The 25,948-nt window shown below is 35.6% G+C and overlaps 1 protein-coding gene across 5 annotated transcripts in view; it reads left to right on the forward strand.

The window, feature by feature from the left end:
• Positions 1 to 25,948, forward strand: part of LRRC4C (leucine rich repeat containing 4C) — a 487,017-nt gene that overhangs the window by 313,851 nt on the left and 147,218 nt on the right. Inside the window, exon 1 of one of the 5 annotated variants that reach the window (XM_064714488.1) lies at positions 210 to 227. The exons of the other annotated variants lie outside the window; for them this stretch is intronic. The gene's annotated coding sequence lies outside the window, so the exon portion shown is untranslated. Of the gene's footprint in view, positions 1 to 209; positions 228 to 25,948 lie in introns of those variants that run through there. 5 annotated transcript variants of the gene reach the window in all.

A 25,948-nucleotide genomic window follows, 5' to 3' on the forward strand; every position in this document is an offset into this window, starting at 1 on the left:
GGCAAACACCTTCATGCTTTTTGGCCTTCCTTCTCAAGCTGTTTTATTTACTCCATTTCTTCTTTGATGTTATTTTTAGTCTAGGAATCATATGTCAGATCTGGAGAGAATACATGTTAATCTGTTTGTTCAAAAAGCAATTAGATAATTTGATGATTAAATCATGTGTCTCTTCCAGAAAGCTCTTTGAATACATATTGAAGTGTGAGATACTTGGATCGACCAAGGTAGGAGAAAGCACTGAATGAGCTATTTCACATGTGTGTTATGGGCATACAAAACCTTGTGATACATTATTGATGTGGAAGAAAGCATTGGTGGTAATCTAGTGCTTTTTGTTAGCATTTAGGACTTTTCATTGAAGGACAAAAATTATTATTAATATTGTGTGTGTATATTAATTTTAGAATTCACAAACAAGACTTTTGTGGTTGTACTTGGGAAGTCCAGAGCTGAATGAGATTTTCTTCCAGTGAAGTAACTGAAAACCTTTTCAAGATGATATAGTTTACCTATACCATATTTACCCTCTAAACATGAAATTGAAAGGCTATGAAGACTGATTTTATCAGTGACACTTAACCTCTGAATCCAAAGGACCTTTTTCTTAGCACTGGAGGAAATACTGAAAGCACTTTTATATTTACAGCTTTTGACAATGCAGTAAGCCTCAAAGGCCTTTCTTCCTAAATTAAATAAAATCTGTAGTGCAAACTATGCAAATGTGTTTTGTCATTCCCCCCCCCAGAGCTGCCTCTTAGCATTTCATCTCAGTGAGCATGATTAAGTTAGAGTAGTGGTTTTCCTACAAGCACCTGTTGTACATCTGAAGTGAAAAGTAAAAGAAAAAAAAAAGGTATTGGGGGGAAAAAACTCACATCCCATGGCTTTTTGCCATGTCTCTTTTTCTCATCAGGGAATGACATTAGCACTGCCAGCTCTAAATGTGAAACCACTGCACGATATCCATCATTAAGAGTGTTTCTGATGATTTCATGTGTGAGGTTTCTGTGCCATAGCCTAAGCTTTCTTATTCCAATTAGATAAAAAAGTTAAGGTTGTCAGCACTTGAATTGACTGTGCTAGTAATCCATGTAGCTCAGACAGAACTTATTGCAGATGAAACCTAGGGCTGTGGGGTAGGAAGTTCAGAAAATATCTTTTTGACTTCATGATGCAGTAGCATAGAAATTAATTGTGCAGAGGGTAATGTCAGCTCCCATCAGCAGGGCCTGAGTCTAATTAGCAAAAAGGTGGATGTTACAGTCTGTGAATTTTTTGATTACTAGATGATGCATAATAAGCAGAAGGAATGGTTTACGTCTTTTATTGACAGAAAATGTGTACAGGGTGATTAGTACCCTTGTCAAGTAACCAGGTAATGTTGTTTCTCACTGCCACAGGTCTGTGGTTTTCCTCATGAAGTGATCATCTGATTGATGTGCTTTCCATTCTCCATGCTTCCAAAAAAAAAAGTTTTGTTTTAACAATAGTTGTCATTGGTGGTGTTAAGTCATTCCATATCAGGACTTCTGCATTTTAAGTTTATACATAGTTTAAAGTGTTTTAATTTCAAGGCTATCTAAATCTAACTCAGAGCAAATGAAGGTAATAATGTAGTGACTGACACTACTGAAGCCTTTCTTCAAGTATCATTTTTACTTAATTAGGCTTCAACCATCTGACGTCTCCTCAACCAAGAACACTCAGGACTCCATCATAATCAGAATAATTAAGACAAAATATTGATCCATTGTCATAGCAGGAGCAATGATCTGTCTTTTAGAGACTGTATTATACCACAGTCAAGTAAGCATTGCAGAAATAGAAGATACACTAGGATATAGACATATATTAGATACAGCTCTGAAAATAAGAAATTGCACCTTAGATGATGCACAGACCTTCTGAAAAGTGCATGATTATCCGGGGAGTTTGCTTAGTATCTAATGATGTATTATTGAGGATGGAACTGTGTAAGTTGAAGTGTAGGTAAAAGAAGAGGGCAAACCTCCAAGCTGTTGAGGTGTAATAACCGGCTGGAGACGCAGTAGGTGTTTTGTCTATTCATCTCCTACAAAGCCCATTTTTTTCTCCTACATTTTCTTTTAATTTCCGTAGGTAGTTGTCCAAAGAAATCAACCATGAAAGGTATATGAGTTCAGTGAGCAACCAAAAAGCTTGAGCTAGTAAATGCACAGCCTCCAGCCATGCTCCTGGTGCCTTTTTCTTTAGTTGTCTTAGTAGCTTTATGTATCTATGATGGATGATGTGATACAGGATACTGACAAAACTGTAAGATGCTCAGACATCTCCAAGGCTGCAAAAGAAGCTCTGTGTGTTTGTGAGTATGCTGGCATTAAAATTAATATTGCCACAGGAACATTTTAATGGTTTTATACAGTAGACTTACTACAGCATATGAGTTTACCTTTACTTATGACAAAGAGAATATCTATAGCTGTATCGGTAAGACATGGGTCTCTGGTGGTTTTAATGACAGCAATTCCTCTCTTGCATAGTGTTTTCTAAAAATCTTGGGGAAAATCTTCAAATATAAGAAAAAATATCTGTCAAGATTCTGAGAAACCTAAACTAAGGTAGAAGAAGGAAAGATAGTAAGAATGAAGATTTTTAGTAAAGTGTAGCTAGGCCTGCTTATCCTAGGGCAGTTTATGTACCTTTTTTTAAAAACCAAAACACAGCAGAGTATCTCCTTATTGGGAGATGCCAATCAAAGAAATAGTAAAACTATTTGTGAAGTTTAATAGTTTGTCCCCTTTCCATTCAAATATTCCATGAGTAAATAAGCTGAATAACTGTTATTCAGTTATGATATTTCCACTGTAGAAGTATTGAAACTAAAATAACTTTGTTGGCTGCAGAGCTGTTTTGAATCATGGTGGAGAAATAGGGATTTCAAGTCCAATGCCTTTTAAAAGAGAGTGAGAAGCTGAGAAAAGATTTCAGAAGTATATGGTCAGCAGCTAATGGACAATTGCACAGCTTTGCTCAGATTTTCCTGAAAAAAGGTGACGTGGTTGTTTCCTGAAACTTCCCTGTGTTGTCTTAAGAGCAAAAGATGGTTGGAACTTTCTCTCTACAACAAAATAATGACTGGTATTTCTCTGAGGTACACGATTAGAAAATGTAGAAACTTAGATATATATGTTTATATAGATGTGTGTGTAAACCTACATGTATTTGTGTATGTGTATTTTTATATCTGCATATATAGATAGAGTCAAACACAGGGGTGTTTGGAGATCTCCAGAGATTTGAAATTTGAAAATGAGAGAGCATTTGCTGCAGGTAGGTAGCTAGCTCACTGCAGTGTAGTATTTTAAAAGATGGTGTAATATTTAGGCAATTCTGGCTTTTTTTTCCCCCTTTGGTAAGCCCATTTCTTTACTTGGAATCCAACCATCTCTCCATATAAAAATAGCCTGCATTTTCATGCAAAGTATTGCTTGGTTTTCCTTAAGCATTGGTTTCTCCTTCTGCTCTCATGACAAATAGTGAGTTCCTCTATTTTACACAGACTGGAGGACCTCAGTGGGACAGGCTGTTTCTAGAAATCTAACTTTTTTTGTGCTGAGTACAACCATCTCCTTTACAGAGATTGAGCAACCCTGAAAATTATGTCAGTATTATTTCATCTGCAAATAAAGTCCTAAAAGGGCTGTCTAGTTGTGTTCTTACTCTATGCTCTATTGAATTTTCCTATGTTCTCTAATTTTTAGTAGACAGTAGAAATTTTATCATATTATAAGGAATAAAAGGTGGTCAGTATCCAATTTGTTTTATGGGTCTGTGGGTTTTTTTGTCACCTTTATTGGTAAGAAAAAATAGCAGGTAAGAGCAAATTTTATTTTTGTTTTAAGCAGGGGCAAAGCAAGCAAACTAAAACTTTGTTTTGTCATAGTAATTGAATCTTAGAAGAGAGGACTGTGCAGTGCAGAATTTGGGTAACACTGAAGTACCACATGGAAATTCAAGGCAGCCTCATTTTTGATATTTAAAGGGGTAATATAATAGCTTAAAAGTATTTTCATGACTGTGATGGACTCCATAAAAATTATCAGCAGATTGATCTGAAATACTGGCTATCTTGGTGGATTTGTACGCAGTACTCAGTGGTTTTGTTTAAGCTTCCATATTATTTGTTTGTAGAAAGAAAGCCAGATTTCGCACTATATCCTTAGTATCCTAACAAGATGTTACTTTGTAGCTGTTACTCTTCTTTACTCATCCAAAGAAGAACTAATATTTAAATTTATTGTTCGCTGGGTTTTTTTAAAGCAATTGTCCTATATTTTTCCTCTTCCTTGTGTTTTGACTTAGTTGAAATTATGTGATAATTCAACTAAGTTAATTAACTATGTGATACCTTTCAATACAAGCTTTACATGCGCCAAATCATCTTTCATATCCCAATGATTTAGCTGTTATTGATTTAATCAGTAGTGAAGAAAATTATTGTAGTCTGATGCACTTGGAGTTTTTCACAATTGCTATCAAAAAGATTTTTATTGACCGACTTTATTTACCAAATATTCACTTAAGCCTAACACAAATGAATGCAGCGCTGGGATTACAGCAATTTATAGATAAAACATGTGTCACCTAAAGAAAGTAAAAATCTCTTGTCACCACGCACTTCTGTGATATTGGATTTCTCTAAACAATATATTTGTGATTCATGCTGGCATTGGAGCTTTGACTCATTTCAGCACTGGCTTCAAGGTCTATGTGTTTCTGATCTATATGAATATTTGTATAAGCAGAAAATTCTTGCCATGGTTTTAGAATTCAAATGCTATTTGGTATTCAGTTTGTATATGTCACACTTGAAGGCATGCTTGTGAAATGGATAAATGATTTCTGAAGAAGTTTACGAGGAAATTACAAGTAAATCAGTGATTAAGGCTGATTGCAGAGACACATGGGATGGCAAAGCTGCTGTTTTTCCTTGCATCTGTCTTGCAGCTCCAGTGTACAGAAACTGAGATGTACACAGTAAACACTCTCCACATGGACCCAGATCACTTCTGGTACTCTTGGAATCTAGTCTCAGTATTTGGAAAGTTTTAGCATAAGTCATAATTTCAGGTGGCTGAAATTTTTGTAAGGGTAACTCTCTGTACAGGACTGTCCTTTTCACTAATGAAATCTGAGTGCTCTACTGAGACAGTGGCCTTTTGTATCTTATTAATCTCGCTGAAAAAATAGGGTAAACTGTCAGAGACCATTTCTGTGTTGCCTTATAAATATACTGCATTGAGGGGGAAAAAAACCAAGAGGAATTAAATGGCTTTAATTTAGTTCAGGCAAATAAATACAGTTGTGATTGGTTCCTTTTATTATCTTACACAAGCTCTCCTATTGGCTTCTTAAAGCCACCAGAATAATCTAAACCCAAAACAAAGTGCAGTTTATGCAACAGAAAACTGAAAAAGAGACTGTAAGAGAATGAGTTATAGTTTTGAGACTTTTGCTGTTTTTGCCTTCATTTCATTCATGAGTTCAGCAACCGTGCAATGAATTAGTAGAATAATTCAGAATTATTTCACTTAGTTTTCCTGGGGTAGCTAAGTTCATAAACTGCATTCAGTCTTGAAACAGATATTTTCATTATATCTATAAAGTGTCCAGTTGAGCACTCTGATAATATCTGCTGTGTGTGGTGTAAATAATTCACAGAATGCAGTTGTGTTCCTCAGCTTAGGTCATTCAGCAGGTCTGACTTGAGTTCTCACTTTACAATTCTCCCCATCTAATTATGACTGTGATACTCTATAATAAAATAATTTCATCATGGCAAAGCGGTGTTTGTTAAACATGAAAAAGGTATATTTTAAAGAAATATAGAAAAAGGTAAATTTTGAACTCTTGTACCTTTTCTATAGGTATCTGACCACTTATTTGAGGATCTTAGACTAATCTTCCAAAAGGCACTTCCAGGCTTCCCTTTCTCTTTGTTTGTCTTCCTGTTGGAGCTCAATGACTCCTCATGGACCCTGGCAATTCTTACTGGACATGATGCAATATTTTAAGTATTTTCATGCTTTGTTCTCTTCTGGTAAAAGTCAGCTTTTTTTTATTCTAAGTGTTAATGATTTTAAAAGCTTATAGCTTTCTTATTTTTAAGCAACTTCAAAGGTTGTGTGTTCTTGTATAGGAAGTCAAACTGTTCCTCTTTTTCCTCCCAAACCCTAGTAAAGCTAACATGCAAAGACAAAAGAAACAGATGTATATAATTTTACAGTATCTTCTGCTCCACGTTCCAACCATACATAGTATGTTTATAAATTTATTGTCACTTTTTTTAGTATTACACATAAACTATTTATTTGAGATTCTAGTCTACTACACATGGCATCTTTACTGCTCTTCTGCTTTATCACAACCTACCATAGTTTGTAAATGTATGGAATGTAAGAAGTCATTAACATGCAAAAGGACACAGCATTTTTGAAGAGTAAAACATGGTTAATGTTCCCATTGGCCATGTTGTCACTGACTGCTGAAGCAGACAGTTTAAACTCAAGCAACTTACCTATATTTATATTCATTAGTGAGTGGTTCAGCAGTCACTGGGAATTTACATGGAGTGAAGTGGGCTAATTTAGTTACATAAATCTTAAAGAAATTCATTAGCCCACCTCCTGTCCTCTTATGTTTTAAGGCAAAACTCAGATGAAAGGCAAACATACAAAAAACCTTCATGCTTCCAGCAGTTTGATTCCTCATGGAATCTGGTGGGGAATCCTATGCTATTTAGTTAGAATCTTACTGTGAGACAGCATCCAGAATAGCATAATAATAGGGATTGGTGTCTCAAAGAATTACAGAAGTGTCTATTTTTTTAGTCACTAAAATAAATCTTTTCTAGATGAGTGACTAACAGAATATATTCTCGCAGGCTGTCTCAGTCCATTTGCCCAGCAGACAGAGACATCCTGGATATTGCCAGGCTTCAGTTGTACTAGGTGGGCACATCATCTGGAAGACACAGAACATGTTAAATAAACACTTTAGCAAATGCTTTAATTTCTAAACCCAGGGTCTGGTCTTTTCAACATGCAATTAGAATGGAGCAATCTTACAGATGCAGCCCTACTTCTGTTATTAAGTGTAGTGTCTGCATTCTCAAGTGTTGAAAACTCCCTCATAATCTTGTGCCTATCCATTCTAAGTTTCAAAATAACTTTTCAAAGAACAGTATTGGTTGTGGCTATCTGCAATATGAATGAGTCTAAGAGGTTCATCTTGATACAACATATGGTGCATGGAAATTTCCTTAGAAAAGACCCCTGGTAGTGCTGGTTTCATATGGACAAGCGGATTGTACCATTTCTTTTCCTAAGGATGGGAAGAGTGTTCTTAAAAGCAGAAAATCACTCTCATTTCGCATCTTTGCCAAAACTTTGGTTTTTTTGTTTGCTGAAACTAAATTCTTTACAGCAGAAATAGTTTTGATTAGTCAATCAACTTGAAATAACATTGAATGGAAAGGAGAAGATTTCTAAAAGTATCCAAATGTTTTGTTTCAAAATTATTTTCTTATTAAATAGTAAACTTTTAATTTGGAGTACTGGCAAATTTTTTTCTCACAAAAAAAAAAATCAAAAAGTAAGATTAAGATTGCAAAATGAAATATTTTAGCTGTTCCCAGCTGAGCCTGTTGAGAAATTCCTGACTGTCTGTTTAAAATTCTTTTGAAGTAAGAAAAGTAATATATTAGTAGAGGAAGAAAACGTCCCATCCAGTTCTTGCACTTCCTCTGTAAGAGGAGGTACTTTTGAGATCCATGGGAAGGAAATAGCCTCCTAAACCTGGAAAGTGAAGCAGCTGCCTGTTATGGGTGTGGCACACATCAATGCACTGATTTACATAGAGACATGTGACATAATTTAGACATAGCAGTATCCTGAAGTAAACATTTGAAACAACTTCCAGGTGTTAGTGTAAACACTGATTTGGTATTTCAAGTGCATGACACTGTGTTCTTGCAGGAGATTCTGACAGTGAAAGCATCTGCACTTTCTACCATATAGAATCTAAATAGAATTGCAAATCAGAATTACTCAGTACTCCTGATTCTGGCCCTTTTAACAAACTAAAATTAAAAATAAAACCAGCCTTTATTTTTTTTTCACTTTGCTTTCCAGATGTTTCTTGTCCTTTCAGAACTTGAATGTAGGCAAATTCCTATAGAAAATGCTTTCAACTTAAGATCTATTTGTAATCTGAATCTGAAAAACATCTATGTTTTTCAAACATTCCTTGTATATTTTGAAATAAAAATTAATAGCTGACTTTCACGTGAATATCTCCTCTCCTCCTAAATTAACAGTGTCCAAATTTAAAAAAATTACCAGATCTCGCACCATTATATTTCGTTCTCTTAATAAGTATGTACTGTAATATTTAAAGTCACACATTGTAGAGGAATTGCTTAACATAACTCACCTTGCTTCCTATATTAAATATAATGGAGAAATTTGTGTGTTGATTGACCCCAGAGAAATTTGCTTCCTGGCTAAAAAAGTTGGTACCATTATACAAGGTAAGCAGAAATAATTCTGCAATAATTTGGACATCAAATTATGGTGTTTAAGTGCAGACTTTGAAGTAAGTAGAAATATTTTCCTTGTCAGTTCATCTTTTGATGTTGGCTTAAAATATCTTTCATGAAAACAATCTTCTTTTGAGGAGGCCAGAAATATACTGTTTAATGCTCAGTGAAGCAGAATGGGATCAAAACCTCCTTAGATGCCTCATGATCAGCTGTTAGGAAATTTTAGTAGAACATCATATGTCCAACTGGCCCAAAAAAGTTGCAGCAAACTAATCTTTACTTTGACTTGAGTTTGGATCATAGATTCCTTAAACGTTGAATTCACTGGTAATCAAGAAAGCTTAATTGTATGTTCAAATTCTTGTCAGGAGATTCTCATCTGAGGATGAGACAACCATAGTGAGATGTCCCAGTTGCATGTGGAGCTTTGACAGGATATTTCTTCGGACCGTGGGACAAGACAGTGCTATTAACATAAATGCTGTCAGATGCTGCATTGGATCTGTTGACTGTGTTGATTGCTGACATCTCATTTTCTCTATCTCTCAGGGGGTGGAGGGGAAGTGGTGGTGTATTGAGTGTTGAGCCTTCTTAAAAATAGCTTCTGAAATGATCATTTGCAGCCCAAGTTTTCTGATAGGTGTCATAGTTTGCTGTTGCTAAATTCCAGTGTGACCACTTATTCTAATACTGGATGCTTCATATGCTAACATTCAGAAAACATATACCACATTTACGTTCTGCTGTTTGATTTAGAATCTTAGAGTTGTAGAATCATAGACTGGTTTAGGTTGGAATGGACCTTTAAAGATCATCTGGTTCCATGCTCCCTGCCATGGGCAGGGACACATTCTACACTTCCTAGTTGTGCAAAGCGTCATCCAAATTGTCCTTGAGCATTTCTGGGGGTGGAGCATCCACTGCTCCTCTGAGCAACCTGTTCTTGTGCTTCCCCACTCTCAGAGTGAAAAATTTCTTCCTCATATCTAATCCAAACTCTCCCTCTTTTATTTTAAAGCCATTCCTTCTTGTCTTAAAACTACATACCCTTGAGAACTGTCCATCTTTCTTGTAGGCTGCTCCCACCATAACTTGTAAATTAAATAATATTGTAGAGTACCTTGATGCTGATTTTTTTAAAAAATCCAACCTTAGAATTCATGCAATTACTGGTGATATATTTAGCAATGATGTTAGAATGATTGCAGAGAAGGGACTTAGGAAAAGGTGAAGTTCTTTTAAAAACAGAACAGACTGACTTGAAGAAAAGTTTGTGAGACACAAAATAAATAAGGAATTAGGAAAAGTGAGACAATAATTGCTTCAAACCAGTGGCCTTCAGGAATATGCTGTAGTTCAATGAACTGGACCAAATTATCTAACAAATATATTCAATAAGTTGTTGTGACTAAGGGTAAGACAGAATGTTTATGAGAAATTATTTTCTTGAAAAATAGCATTTGGCTTAAATTGAGGAAACACATAAGATGCTGGTAAAAACAGGAAACACAAATAAGCAACTTGTCCCTAGCTTTCACAGAAATCAGTGTCCTGCTAAATTGAAGGCATTGAAACTCAGGCTCCCCATTTTATTCCTTGCTAAGCTTAGATGCAAGCTTTGGTACACCATCAATTATGGTAGCTTTTATGCTTTATTTCAGGTTTTTAAAAAGTTTTTACTCTCACTCCAGGTTAAGATACAGACTTCAGCACGTCATATCCATCGTATCCTTTATTTCTAAAAGTGATAAATATCCATTCCATTGAAGACCAAATTTGGCCCTCTAGGTTTCTCTGTGATGCCCCTGTGAACCACTGTGCAAGAGGTATTTGTAGTCAGAGGTTTGGCTTCCACTGGAGTCCAGATGAATTTGTTCTGCCATTACTATTTGGAAAAAACAATTTTGTCCTTTCTATTCTACGTTATCCATCTAATACTACTGATAATGACAAGGGAAAGAAAAATAAATGAGCCACCATTTTTGTGTCAACCTCATTGCATTATCCCTCCAAGCTGAGTTTTAACATACAGCAGGACAAAGAATATTATATCTGTCCTGGGATTTTGCTGTAGCTATTGATTTTCTGTTTAAAACTCTTGGTGGTTAATTGTGGCATAATAAAACACCAAAATAGTTTCATAAGAGTAAGGTTTTGTCCTTGGTGGAGTTAATACATTATCTTGATTAATCAAATTTCTTTGTTTTTTTATGGAACATCAGAGCTCAATAGAACAGTGTGAAATCTGTCTAATTCCACAGGCAAGCAAAGTGCTAAGTCAGAGGTAGGTGCCCAAATGGTATTTAAATAGAGTGAAAGAATAATCCCTCTCTAAAGGTCTAATAGAATATGCTGGCTACTTGTTTGTTATCATTGGTGAGTGAGAATTGTTTCATCAGGTTTTCTGTATATATTTTGCCATTGGCCAAGGCATGTGTATATTTTTAGCAATTTGTTTTCTGTCTATAAGCTATGTTTACCAAGACACTCATCTATAAAGAAACAGAAAATCATACAAACAACTTTTTGCAATGACTGCCCATATTTCTTGAGGTCTTTATACTGATTTCAAGAGACCCATCTGAATTGTCCCCTGCTTGAAGAAATGACAATCAGATACCCTAGCTATTAGATTGATGTCCCCATGATGAGAACTGTACTTGTCAACAAGTCAACCTGTTATCCCAAGAGATTTCCACCTTTTTTTAAGCTATGAAACAATATTATTGACCGGGTTCTTACCTGCTTGGACTCTATTTTGTCCTTCTGTGCAAAGTTTGTAAAAAGTTTCAAGCTGTGTTTTCTGTTTTCTGTCTTGGTTTATGTCTTGGAAATGGGAATAGAATTCTATTTATTCTCCCCAAAGTCAGTGTTATTTTAATGAATTCTAATGGGTTTCTTTGAACTTCATCATTACTGCAGATCTATAAATAGTAAACAATAATTCCAGGACACTGATATTTAAGGATTGTGAACTATGAGTAAACCAGATAACCCAAACAGCTTTTCTGTGGCAGTCTTTCAACAGAGTGCTTTGCAGTTTCCCCTTGTTCACATGTGCAGTGCTGTAGATTATAAGCTTGTAATTCGATACAAAAACATCCTATGTCAATAAACTTTTCAAAAATTTTTTTTTTTTTTTGTTTTGCCTTGGTGAAACAGAAATTGTAAAGCTGTTGCCATTCAGTGTCTTCTACTTGCTTTTCCCTGCCTTGATGTAATTCATGTACTGTAAGAACCCTCTTGCTATTGCCAGACAAAATTGTGTTCATAAATTTTTTTAAGCATTCATGGATAAGGGCATAAAATTTCTTTAATTCCCCTCATAAATTAAAAAAACCCAAACAACACCACTCATTGGCCACATGAAAAACCTGTGACTGCTACATCCTCACATGGGATTGCAGGTGTGGGTGTGTTAGGTACTGGAGAAAGATGTAATTGTGTTGAGGAAATGGCACTAACAACTTGCTTTGAGGATTAAATGGAGCAAAAAAAGATGCTCAGTATCAGTGGTGTAGAATGTCTGGGCAAGGAATATGGACTAGGACACCAAGAAGGATACACAGCTCACATATGTCAGAGGGGTCATGCTGCAGGTTGTTCTTGAGACAATTGTGATCGCATTAGCAGTGCTGAACTTGACATTAAATGTCATGTTCAATTCCAGCTTATTGAAGGTGATACCTCTGGCTGTAAAAGTGGTGAAAAGGCAGATGAATGTTTTATCTAATAACTACTGGGAGATCTGTGGGAGTTTGACCAAACACTGATGAAAAGAATAGAGAAAAATGCATCTATAATATTCTGTATTGAGCCGTGTTTTTCTATGTGACGATTTAATTTAGTTTCTCTCTCTCTGCCTATATCTTATTATAACAGAAAGGTGTAGGTTTACAACTGTTGTTTCCAATCAAAAGATTTTTTCTATGTCTGTTTCAGCACAGTACATGTGTGGAATGTATCACTGGTCACTACAGAACCGCTGTGCAAACATATAATTTGACACCTAATATTTTTTCATTGGCTTATGGGGTATAGCCACTCCAGATGGTTTAAAAAAAACATTGCTTTCTTGGATAGGTGCAAGACAGAAATAAGGCTAATTATCTGATTTTCCAATTGAGATTGAAATCCTTATGAATCAATAGTAGATTAGATAGCTACATGTACAGCAGACATCTCCAGCATGTCCAGAAGTCTCAGGAGTTTCTGCTACGAAATTGAACATGTAAAACTCCTGGGCAAACACAATAAATTCTTTGAATTATATTTGGAAAAATTTTGCAATAGAAATAGAAAAACATTTCTGCAAACAAGAGTTATAGGCTAGCCCCAAAGGAGGGTCTTCAGTATGGTTCTTTGTTTGATGCTCAACTACTGTCATGACAAGCTGAACCAAGATCATTCACTGTTTATCTCCAGTTCTTCACTGTTTATCTCCAGTTCCTACTGAAACAGGCAATAAATGGTAGTTTGAACTATGAGTATATTCTAAAACTTCTTCAAAGAACATTTTTGAATAGTGATTTTTTGAGTCTCTGCTGCTTATAGTCAGGCAGAATTGTTGCATGCTGTGTCATCCCACCTGAGACCCTATTTTGGGCCTAGGTAATCGGCACCTTCATGAATGCCTGGGTATGATTTGGAATTAGACAATCCTCCATCAGCAACTGGAAATTAGGTGCATCATTATTACTATTTGCACTGATGGAAAAGTCAAATTCAAAAAAAGGCTGAGGATGAGAGAGTGGATAAACTAACACCCACTAAGACCTTGTCTTCCTCAGCTTGTAAGTCCTCTACACACAGGTATAAAACAGAAGCATGAGGTGCATACCTAAATATTGTCATGGTATATTTGCAAGTGACCTCCTGGTCAGAGGGGTTTATGAAATTCTGTCAGAGTAGACCCCTTGCAGGCACTTATGGAATATTCTAATTTATCTAGCTCTTCACTATGAGCTACAGGAATAAAGAGTATCAAAAATACTTGAGTACAGCTCACTTTAACAATGAGGAATCTTGATAGTAAAGATGACCTTGAAATAATTGCCAGAATAGCATGATATGGTAAAGATTCACCTACAACAAAGATGGAGAGAGCATGGAGTGACAGAGCAAGGAGGAATGATTTTAAGGTGAAGAGAGTAGGTTTGGATTAGATATTAGGAAGAAATTATTTATTGAGGGTGGTGAGGCACTGGAACCAAATGCCTTGCGAAGTTGTGAATGCCCTACTCCTGGGAGTGTTCAAGGCCTGATTGGATGGGACTCTGAGCAACCTGGTTCAGTGAAAGATGTCCCTGCTTATGGGAGGGAAAGAGTTGGAACAAAATGGCCTTTAAGGTCCCTTAAAATCCAAGTCATTCTATGACTATGATTCTTGTTTTATTTGCACTAATCCCATCCTAGTGTTATTCTTCCAATAGCAGATGAATTAATTGTGAATTTCATTAAGATTTATATTTACTCATAGGAATTTTTGTCTGGTATTGTGTTTGTGTTGAGAATCAGAATGCTTTGCTGAAGAGTAGTTTGAGTGACTTTTGGAGGTTTTTTGCCTCAATAAGGTAGAGAAGCAGCACTATTAACTTGAATGGAAGTGGAATAATGGGAGCTAGGTAGGCCTGTTTTGTGTCACTACATGCTGAATACCCTTACCTGGAGAATTACTCAAATTTGTAGTCTAGAGAGTTAGTTCTAAGCTTGGTTAAGTATGTTATAGCTTCATTTTATTAGTGTAATGTCATTTCATGAATACGCATATTTGCTTAATGTCTATGTAATACATTGCAGATAGTCCTTAATGCGTGATAATATTTTTCAGATTCTAAAGTCTGAACTTTTTTTTTCTTTTATTCAGCAAAGTTTAAAAAACATTATTTTCATTTCTTCATATTGAGAGGAATTGATATTCTGAGGTATATCCTTGTCATCAATTTTTGGTTACTCAGGCATCTAATTAATAGACTCTAATGTGACTCAAAGTATTAAAATTTGAGTCCTAATGTAGTCCCTGGAATCAGTTAAGTGTGTCCAAAAGTTGATTTAGAGCATTTAAATCATGTCAGAAGAAAAAAATCTAATATCTGACTTGCATAGGATGAAATAAATTTATGTGAAGGAACTCACACTTTAAAACTGGGTACTATTTCACTTCTATTCTTAAGCCAATCTTTAATTTCAATCTTAAGCAAATAAATATATTGTATGTTGAAGAAGTGATTCTGTTCTTTGAGATTCCAATAAACAAGCAATTTCCACAGCAGTTGAAACTATTTGGTTTAAAATAGAGAGGAGTTTTTTTTGTATTTTGAAAGCTGTACGTGATGTAAATTTTTACATTCCTGCATTTCATCTACGGTAAGAGTTTGCTAATATATGATCCACTAGAACATTTTTTAAAAGGCAAAAAAAACTGCATTAATCCAAGTGCGTTACCTTCAAGAACAACATCTAGTGAATACAACTACATTAAAAAAAAAAAACAAAAAAGCAAAACAAAAACCAAAAATATTTTAATCATAATTGAGAGTTATGATATTAGGAGGAAAAAAGGATTTAGGTAGTCTTGAATATCTTTTGCATGACATTTAATAACCATCAGTGTTTTATTTAAGTATAAAGACTTGAAGGAACCTAAAGTATTTTCCTGTTGAAAATATTTTGCACTTCTGACTGTGCTAAGATTAGAGAGAGACACAAAAATAAAAACTTTTCTTATAGTATTCTTTATATTCCATACAAATGGTTTGAAAATCCATACTTAGAAAACACAATGGGGACAACTTAAAGCACGATAACAATGATAAAAACAAATTATTTAAGATTTCTGCATCACAAGAAAATATGCATAATCTAGCCAACAGTCATTTTTTGACACGTCGTACTTCCCAGTAGGTGACAGAAAACAAAAACATCTTGTGACAGAAGGAAATAGAGTATCTAAATAACACAAATTGATAAAGAAAATCCCTCCAAGAAAACACTTCACAATTGCATAATCAATTATATGCTAACCAAGCACTGTGGAAATGATTTGCATTGAGCTAATATAACAGGAGTAAAGCCATAATTATTTACATAACAAATACGTTTGTGAAATCTGGAGTTTTCTTGGAAATAGTTTTTGGAAATAGCGTATTTTTGTGAATAGTCTTATTTTGGATGTGTTTTTCAATTTCATCTCATCTCTACTTGGAAATTTTAATAGATAGATCTATTGCAGGGGAACATCAGTGTTACTGTCATCACAATTGTACCCTCTGACATGAAATATTGAATTAGTTCTGAGATGAAAAAAATTACCATTATTCTTGCTTTGAACCTAAGGTGAAATAGTCTAAAATACCTTGGAAACTTTGACAGAAATTGGTGGTGAAAAACTTTTGATTTCTGAATCCATTGCAACACTTGAAAATCAAATAGATATATGTGACATTGCAGGCTGACAAAAGTAAGCTTGTTGCATTTGTATTAATTGGAGACTAAGTGAAGTCAGCGTGATGTTGACCCCAAAATGCTGTCAGTGTACATTGACTCTCAGCAAGGCTTGCTGTCTTAGAATGAGTATCATATTAATTCCATTTTCATTGCTCCTATGTGGGAAGAATGAGACACCTTCTATAATTGTTGGTGTTTCTAGAAAGAGTTTTATAATACTTCTGACATTCATGTGTGAAAAACAATGCCTAGAACAGGGCTGTAAGTGGGAGGAAGGGGGTTGAAGTGAAAGAAGTGTGAACAGTGTTATGCTCTTAGGTCTGATGTCTCACAGATGATGCAGCCTCTATGAGAAGGCAGGATACGCCAGGTCAGACAGCACACCTGATCTAACCTACCCCAGAGTTCCCTCAGGGAGAAAAGGAATGTCTTGCCATTTAGTAGGTTCACATGTTCATACTCAAAAAATTGTTTTATTGTTGTTGTTTTTTTGTTTTTTAAGATTGAGGAGTTGTGATTGCTGCTCATTAATCCAATTCATATTCTCAATATATAGAAGCAAAAACCTTTTTTGCCTACAGCTATGTCTGTGAATCATTCATATTTGGTGGTTAACCTTTGTCTCTAGTTGTACTTCTTCCTAAAATGGTGATCCTGAGACTTGGCAATATTTTTTGACTGTAGCACACTGGAAAATTATAATGCTCCTGACTCTTCTAACATGTTTTAATGTAGTCTGAGATGCTTGCCTACCACCATGTCAGCCTCCAGCTGAGTCACTGAACAGAATGATCTAAGATTCCATGATTTCTTCACAAGCTTCCAGTCACTTACATTTTCAAGACGGTTTGTAGTGAAATCAAGAATCCCTGGATGTCTTGATTTAGATTTTAAGTGCTTGGTACTTAACTGTCATCATTTCCTTAAATAACAAGTCTTGACAGCTCTGGAAATCAGGTTACATACATGTAGGTACCTGAGTGTTTAGATAGCACGAATTCTAGGTAGAGGTAGGACTAAGATTAACCTTTTTAATCTAAATTGGTAAACAACACTGAGAGGTACCTATAGATGTGGTAATTACCAATCTCTTGTAAAATAAAAATATTTTGTTAAAATGAAAACTGGAACTGAAATAGAACTGTAGTGCAAAAACACTGGGTGAGACACATGAAGATATTTTGTCTAAGATGCCATGGTACATAATGATAGCAGTAACACCTCCTCATATAGTCTTTGCTCATGTGGCCAGCACTTTCATATCTGTATGTTAAATCTTTGTCAGTAGATCTTGCCAGGGAAGGGCTCATGAGATCTCAAGCAAGAATTACCTCCTCCCCACCTCCCTTGTTGATGGCTAAATCAATTAATGAAGTAATTGTGTGAGGATTGAGAAGTATTCTCAATTAATTATTTAAAGATTTTTTTCTTTTTTTCTTTGCTCTGGTTTGAGCAGCATCTCATTCTGCAAAATGTATGTGTTTGGAAGGAGGTGATATGAAAGTAAACAGTCTCTCCCAGAAACATTCAGGTGAAATAAATTTCATTTTTTAAGCAAAATAGTTGTGCAAAAATTTTGAAGACCATAGGAGGCTGAGGCAGAAATTGTGTCATTTAGTGAGAAATTACTATAAAGATTATAGAAAAAAGGCAGAAGAATTTTACCTCCTGATGAAATATGATGAATTGTTTAGGATAAGCTGAATGCTTTATCAATGTACAAATTTGTCAAAGATATGAATAGATTCATTGGAAGTATGTGTGAATCTTTGAGGGTTTTGAAGAACTGTCTATCTTTGGTAATATTTTGTTAACCTTTCTTCAGTGTTGATGTCATTCCCACAATATGTTTGCTCCCAGTGCACACATGAAACTGTTACATGACTAAGAACCAGGACGCTGATTCCACTTGGTTCAGTGTGTTCGGGGAGGGAGTGGGGGAGAGAAGTTCTGTATTTCCTACAGAACCTCAGCAGCGTGACTTTTAAAACATTATACAATACAACTTGTGAACATATACAGGAAATAGGAATGTATATTTCCATGTATATAAGAATAATGCTACTAAAATCAACACTGCTGCATAATCTGAGCTCCAGACTTTTCTTAGAACTAAAAATCTGTCCTTTCAGACAGACTATGCTTAAGATTGAAATCAGATTACTTCAAAACTGATCATTAATTTTATTTGGGGATCTAAGAATTCTTTTAGAAATCAGTGTAAGAAAGATCTTTGAATAGGAGCAGTATTTTTTTTTCCTTATTTTACTGCTGCAAAAGCAGAAGTATTTGCTAGAGGATGCACAGCATTTGATTTATGTGCTTTGGGGTGAGCATTTGGAATAGCCACTGTTGCTTCTTTTAAATACGAACATGTATATGCCAGATCAGCCCTGTAGGCTTTTCTTGAGTGAGCAATGCTGGCAGGTGACTGCTTTGCTCTTCAGGCTGCACTCTGGGCCTCCCTTCACAACCCATTCATGCATTCTGTGATGTCTCTGCTATTTAAGATTAAGAACATGTTTAAGCATGATGCTGGATCAGAGCTTCAGTGCAGTGCCAGCACTCTGTTCAGCAGAGCATGGTGAAATGCTGTGCTGTATAGCATGCTGATAGGAAGAGAGGTGTGGTGAACACAGTAACAAGAATATTATTCTTTGATTCTGTTTACCAGGTGAAGCCTTACCTGTGTTGAATGACTTGGCAGCAGTACATCTGTGTGTCCTCCTGGGACGCAGCCATGAGCATTTTACCAAAGTTCAAATCATAACTAAACTATATTTAGATGTATTGTAGCATTGTGAAAACATTGTTTGGGAGTTCAGGAATTTTAATTTGCTATTCAAAATTTCCATATTCTCTTTGTTATGTGCCTTTTATGACTGTATCCTACTCCTTTCTCATTCATATTCTAGATTCCATCAAAAGTGTGTATATGAGGCAGGGAGGTGTACAAATTTCTTTTAAAAATAGTTAAGATGGTAGGTGGGGAGAAGTAATATGTTGTCAGGGTTTGTTGTTGTTTTGTGCTGGTTTTGTTTTCCCACCAGCAGAATGATTTTTCTCTGTGTGCAGCATCCAGGTAATTCAGCTGGCTGTAAAACCTCTTGGTGCCTTCAGACTGTAAGACATAGCATGATTCAGATGAAGACTCTATACCTTTGGTTGTGGTATTTGTTTGGTACAACCTAAGCATCAGTAGGGGAGTTCTAAAGATTGCTTTGCACCTAGGATGAAATTCAAGTATAAGACAAGTGATGCAGAAAAGATCATGTTCATGTAACAGCCAGATAAAAACTGAAAGGAATATGAAGGTAATTTAAAAAGAGCTTTCCTAGATAAAAGCACCTTTGTGGCAGCTTCCATGCTCCAGAGATGCAATGAGATGAATGGCATGGGGAGAGTGTCTGAGAAAGTAAAGTTCCTCCAAATACTTGGAGAATGCATGTCTCTTCTGGGCTGACTGCTTCTCCCTGTATTTGGGTTTTGCCTATTAAAAGTTCTTTAAGCAGTGCAATGTTGGAAGTAAGCTGTATCATATCTTGATATCCAAATTCAAAAATAAAATATTTAGTGTTTTTAATGAATAGTTATCATTTTCTTAAGAAAAAAAAATAAAGAGAAAACAAAAGGCATATCTGAATAGTTATGTAAAAACAGGGATGAAAGCTGTGATGATGTGGGCATAGAACATAAAGGCTGTGTGAAAGTACTTAAAGGTAAGGCAGGTACTAAGTCAAGTTTTAAACACCTTCTCCAGCTCTGGACTAAATTTGCAGTTTGCAACGCATGTGTCTCTTCTGCAGTGATGGATTTGTATTTTGTTTAAGCTCCATAAGTCAAGGAGTATGGATAATAAAAAGAAAAAATTAAAAAGGAAAATGTTTCCTTTCATTATTGTAAATATGGTAATCTAGTTTCCCTTTACTGTGTGAATGTTAGAGGTCAGATGTGTGCAAAGAGATGTGAGTATCAGTGAGGCGTCCCTGCAAATATATCCATAGACTGAAATTCCACTCAGATCAGGTGCAGCTCCTAATCCTTTCGGCAAAACAGATGAGAGAGTATATTTTTTGTGTGACCAATATATCTATGTTTTGTGGACAGGAAACATTTCAGAGTATGGTCCTTTTTTCATAGTGGAAAGCCTTCTTTAATACTTTTGAATAGTATTTTGCCAGTGTATCTTGTACTGTATATTGGAGATTGCTTTCAAAGTTGTATCTAGAGAAACATAGCAAGGAGTAAAAGGCTATTAAAAGCCAGAATTAATAAATTCTGCTGATATACACTGTGGGACATCACTAGATCAATTAGAAATTAGCCACTTCTTTTCCAAGAACTGCATGGGGGCAGAATTCACAGCCTATGTTGTGATGTGCATAATATTTCCTGCTTTCAGTTGCTGCTGTGTGTGACTAAAAAATGGAAGATCGTCATAAACAAAAAATAATGTGTATGCTACATATGTTATTGTGTAGTTTAAAAGTATTTTTTTCTCTTTTGATTATCCTAAAGGTCATTTGGTCAATTTTAGTAAATATGGTTAATAAATAATGATGGCCCAAATGCCACAGGATTTAAGGATTACTTGTTTCTCAAGGAATATAATAACCTGTTATACAGAAGTGTTTTGCTTGGAAAGACAAGTTATTGACAGGAAAATGCATGTATAAAACAAGAAGTAATGTTTATTTGGAAAATTTTGTTTTCATAATTAAGCCATCTGGTGTATCTAGTGAGACTATAGAAATAGCAGTGTATAGTTGTCCTAGAAACGCGTGTTTACAGAATACCTGTGGTGCTTATTACCTGAAAGCTCTCAAGGTATGAAGATCTAGAAGAAATTACTTCCAGAGTAGATGTAGTGCTCTGAAATGAATAGTTAACAAAAAGTATCTGTTCAGTGTGTTAGCTACAGGTGATTTGACTATAAACCAAGGAAGGCTGAGTGACACCACCTCCTCTGTGAATGACCCATAAACCATTCCATTACACATAGCTGGCTAAAACACCAGACTTGTCCCCCTTAGGTATTTGAGTCTGTGCTGGTTGTTTTGATAAAAAATAATTGTTTCAGTGTAGTATTGAGCTCTAATACAAGGTTGAAACTAGCAAACAGCAAACCACGGGTCATACCGAGAAGCCTAGCATGCCAGTTAAATGATATGAAGAAAACTGAACAGAAATAATTTATATGTGCTCAGTAATTTTGATATTTAAAAATTATTACTTGTAATATTCAGGTAAAGTTGACGTTGCTACTAATTTCATTTTTTTCTACAAGAAAAGTTTCTGAACCTGAGAGTTCTGGTATCTTTGGGAGCTGGATTTAGATCATAATCCAAATTTGCTTTCCCCTAAATATTTTGTTACAATGTATACCAAGGAAAATTAATGAAAATAGAGCATTTAATACTGAAAAATGAAAATTCTTTATCACCTTGCAATTGTAGCTGAACTTGCACATACATTTCATTTTATCTAGCTGTGATGATTATAACAGTTTCAAAAAAAAAGCCTGAAATTTCTATGCTGAAGAATCAGACCTTATTTGTTTATTGATATAAATAACTAGCTTGAAGCTTCAAAACTCAAAGGCTGTCATAAGGTCAAACAAAGCTCTTTGTATCTGCGATATTTAATTAAGTGTGATCATTCTTCTTACATTCCATATAATAGCACACAATCTGGGGGAATTTCTTTGGTGTTCTCAGCTTGCTGACATTCTACAGAGACTCATTATTTAAATGAGCTTTCTGAATAGAAGATTCGAACTATGACCACTGTACTTTCACAAGATATTTTTTATCTGATATTGAACTTAGTGTTGTTCCAATGAGAAATAATATGGAAACATTGAAGATAAATTATTTTTATTTTTATCTAACATTTAAGAATTATAATGTTTCACTTTTCATCTTAGAAATGATAGAACCCTATAATCATAAAATGGTTTAGGTTGACAAGGATCTTAAAGCTCATCTAGTTCCAATTCCTCTGTTATTGACAGGGACACCTTCCACTACACCTGGTTGTTCACCCAACCTGTCCTCGGACACTTTCAGGAATGGGACATCTTTTCTGGGCAACATGTTCCAGTACCGCACCACCCTCACAGTAAAGGATTTTTTCCTTCTGTCTCATCTAATCCTACTTTCTTTCACTTTAGAGATATTCCTCCTTGTCTTATCGCTATGTATCTTTATGAAAATCCCTCTCCATCTTTCTTGTAGGCTCTCTTTGGGCACAGGAAGGCCATGCTGAGGTCTTCCAAGAGCTTTCTCTTCTTCAGGCTAAATAACTACAACTCTCTTTGCCTGTCTTCATAGGAGAGGTGCTCCATCTGTCTGGTCAATATCAGTGTGTCTGCCGGACACACTCCAATAGATCCATGTCCTTCTTACATTGGGAATACCAGAACTGGATGCCTTACTCCAGGTGAGGTCTCACATGAGCTGAGTAGAAGGGGAGATTCACCTCCTTTAATCTGTTGGCCACGCTGCTTTGGATGCAGCCCAGAATACATTTGACATTTTGAGCTGTGAGTGCGCATTGCTGGGTGATGTCCAGCCTCTCATTCACCAGCACCCCAACTCCTCAGGACTGCTCTCAATCCATTCTTGGACCAGCCTGTATTGGGATTATCCTGACCTGGGTGTAGGACTTCCCACTTGGCCTTGTTGAATTCGTGAGGGTCAGATGGGCCCACCCCTCAAGCCTGTTAATGTGCTTATGGATGGCATCCCTTCCTTGCAGAGTGTCATCTGCACCCCAGCTTGGTGTCTGGCAAACTTGCTGGGGATGTGCCCAGTGCCACTGTCCACATCACCAACAAAAATGCTAAACAGGGCTCGTGCCAAGCCTAGAGGGACACTTCAGGAATACATAGGGACCATCGCTGATCTCCGCTTGGACATCAGTCACTGACTGTAACTATGAGATATTTGATATGATCAGACATAAGCAGAAAAGAGTTCACTTGAATGCAATAATTTAGATGTTCAGTTCTTAGTACTTAAAAAAAGAAATCCTTAACAAAAGAAATCCTTATTGTAAGCATGGCATTATAACTGTGATATGAGAGGGCCAGTTATTTTTTATCATTAAGGATACTTCAAAAGGAACATTGATTTCAGATACTTTAATGTTGCTTTAGATGTTGCTCATCTTTTTGAAGATTTAGCAGTTGAAAAATAATGACTGTTTATAATTCTTAGAGAATTACTTTGACCAGCATATTTTTCAAGGAATATAATATTAACCTGAAGTTTCCTTCTAAATCCTGATGATTTTGTTTTTTATTCTTAAATTTGTCTGACACCTCTCTGTTGTGGTACTGAAATGGAAAAAACACAACAAAACACCCAACCCTCCCACCACCCTCTGCCAAAAAACCTCAAACAACTCCCAAAACATCAATCTTCTTTATTGTTCCCTTTTTTAGATAGTTACGCTTTGGCTTTCCATAAATATATTTTTCTATACTAGAGTGTACTTTTCTAAACTGGGGCATCTTTACTTTAAAATTCCATGTCAATCTTAAAGGGAGAAACAATTGCATAAATATAGGTTTAAGCCTTTACCACCTTCACATTCAAATAATATTAAAGTCTTTTTTTTCTGTACTTCATTTGTCAGCCTTTAAATTCCGGTTTTCCCACTTGAGTAATCTGTTCATTATTGCCCATCTGTCATAACTTCAGGACGAGAGCATGTCTTGAACCAGAAGAATCACTTGTGCATCATGTTTGTGGTCTTTGTGTCTAGCATGCCCATTTATTGTGAGACCTACCTGGGGCTTCCTGACTTGTCTTTTTGGGGATATGCATTGGAAAAGCTATGAGCTTTTCCATATGCTAATGCAGTAAGTTCTGATTTACTTTCCTCTAAGTAGAGATCTTAAAGGACTTACACAGAAGATGATATCTTATGCAGTTCTCTGTCATTTACTATACATTTGGAGCCAACAAAATGAGTCCAGATAAAAATTAAAATCTTCCCCAGAGCACTTCATGTTGATTTTTAATTATGAAGTGTGGCTTGTAAAACTGGGATTAGAACCAGTTTTCTCCAGTATCAGCAGGACAACTCTTTGCATAGGAATTCCCAAACTGGTTTGTTTGCCACTTAACAGCCAATGGAGTATGTTGTGTATGCCACAAAGGAGTGTTTGCATAGCAGCCATCCTCAGCAGAGCATGCTGATTGCCAGAGCTGTAACAGCTGCGACATTTCTTCCAGCTGCTCAGAGAGCAGAACTTTTTGCAAATAAGCTGCCAGAAAACCCTTCAGCTGTGCACTCTTGATGCTTCCCAGACCAAGCCACAGTATTAGTAGTAGCTACATGTCCATTTCTGTCACTGGTCCGTTAGTATCATTTTTGTGTCCAAGATGAATTCACACCACCTTTGTGCAAATTTTTTTGCCAGTAAGATGAGTTTTGTGCTCCTCTATGTGATGTCTAATCTTTCAGTGACTTTCTGCTTCCAGAAGTCTACCAGCTTGGATGTTGCTAGAATATACCTTTATGAGATATTGTGAAAAGCTTTTTTGAACTCTTTAGTCAAAGGTAGGGAGTGAGAGAAAAGATGTAGGATATTTGACACCAAAGAGACAGAAAGACTTGTTCCAAATACTAAGTTCTTATCAGTGTAAATGACAGCAAGGCTTGCCTTAAAAAAAATAAATGAAAAGTTAACATCGTAATAAAAGAATAAATTATTCATTTATTTTTCACACTTTCAGCTCCAGACCAAGCTCTGGATGATACCCATAACAGATTCCCCTTTTCTATCACCAAGGACAGAAATTTAAAATGGTTACTATTTGTAGAATTTCTTAGGAAAGAAAAATTAAGAAAATCAGTCTTGAGTTAAAATTGAGTTTTGTTTTGATTTTTTTTTTATGTCGTTGTCCAGCAAAATACTACAAAAAAACTACTTTTCAAAAATACTAAAATGCTACTAACAATTTAGTAGCTAGAATAGAGAATATTTCCTTTTATTGAAGCTATTTGTTTCAGTAATCTTCAGAATTTGGTCACAAGGTAGGTGATGTGTTTCTCCACCCTCTTGACAATCTTTGTTCTTCAGAGTGTTGTCATTTGTATCTGTCTGTGCAAGTCTAGGATATCTTTTCTGTGAAAGCAAATTGAAGGTGAAGAATCTAGCTGAACATTTATGCACCATCTAGCAGCAGAACAGACATAAATTATCATATATTCATTAAGTAAATTAAACATGACACCTTCAGGGCTATATGTAACTTAAAAGCACCAAAATGGAAATGAGATAGAGACAACACCAGTTAGTGGTAGAAAAGCAAAAAATGCTCTATAAAGCATTTACATAAAATTACATTCTCATATGACATAGAAGAAAGGTGATTTCCCAAATCTATAAGAACCTCTGCCTCTTATGGAAAAAATTTGCTTTTAATAATGTCCCAGCTAAAAGGAGATTAAGCATAAAGACTATCCAAAACTTATTTTAAAAACTTTGGTTATGGTTTCAGATCTATAGTTTGTTTTCTGAACTGTTATACAAAGAGTATAACCATGGAAGTACGAGCCAAAACACTTGTAGCAAAAATGTAAATGCAATAGCAATTTCACAAACTCAAGAGGAATTTGCCTCTGGGAGGTAATGAAAAACAAAACCAGAAAAACAAAACTGTCCTTACCTAAAAAAAAAAATAAAAAAAAAATTAAAAAGCTTGGAAGTATGGCAAATCAATTTCTCTTCTTTAAAATAACCATTTTAAAGAGTTTTGTGAGCCGCTCGAGTTATATTTCCAGTCTGGTCATTTCTCTTAATATACTACCTGAAATAATTTTAAAATATTAATTTGATTAACATGTAAACAAGCAAGCAAACAAAAACAAAAACCTAGTTTAAAAGGTAGGTTTCTGGATTGT

Source organism: Zonotrichia leucophrys, chromosome 5 (genome assembly GCF_028769735.1).
Source record: "Zonotrichia leucophrys gambelii isolate GWCS_2022_RI chromosome 5, RI_Zleu_2.0, whole genome shotgun sequence".
In the NCBI taxonomy this organism is placed as follows: domain Eukaryota; kingdom Metazoa; phylum Chordata; class Aves; order Passeriformes; family Passerellidae; genus Zonotrichia; species Zonotrichia leucophrys.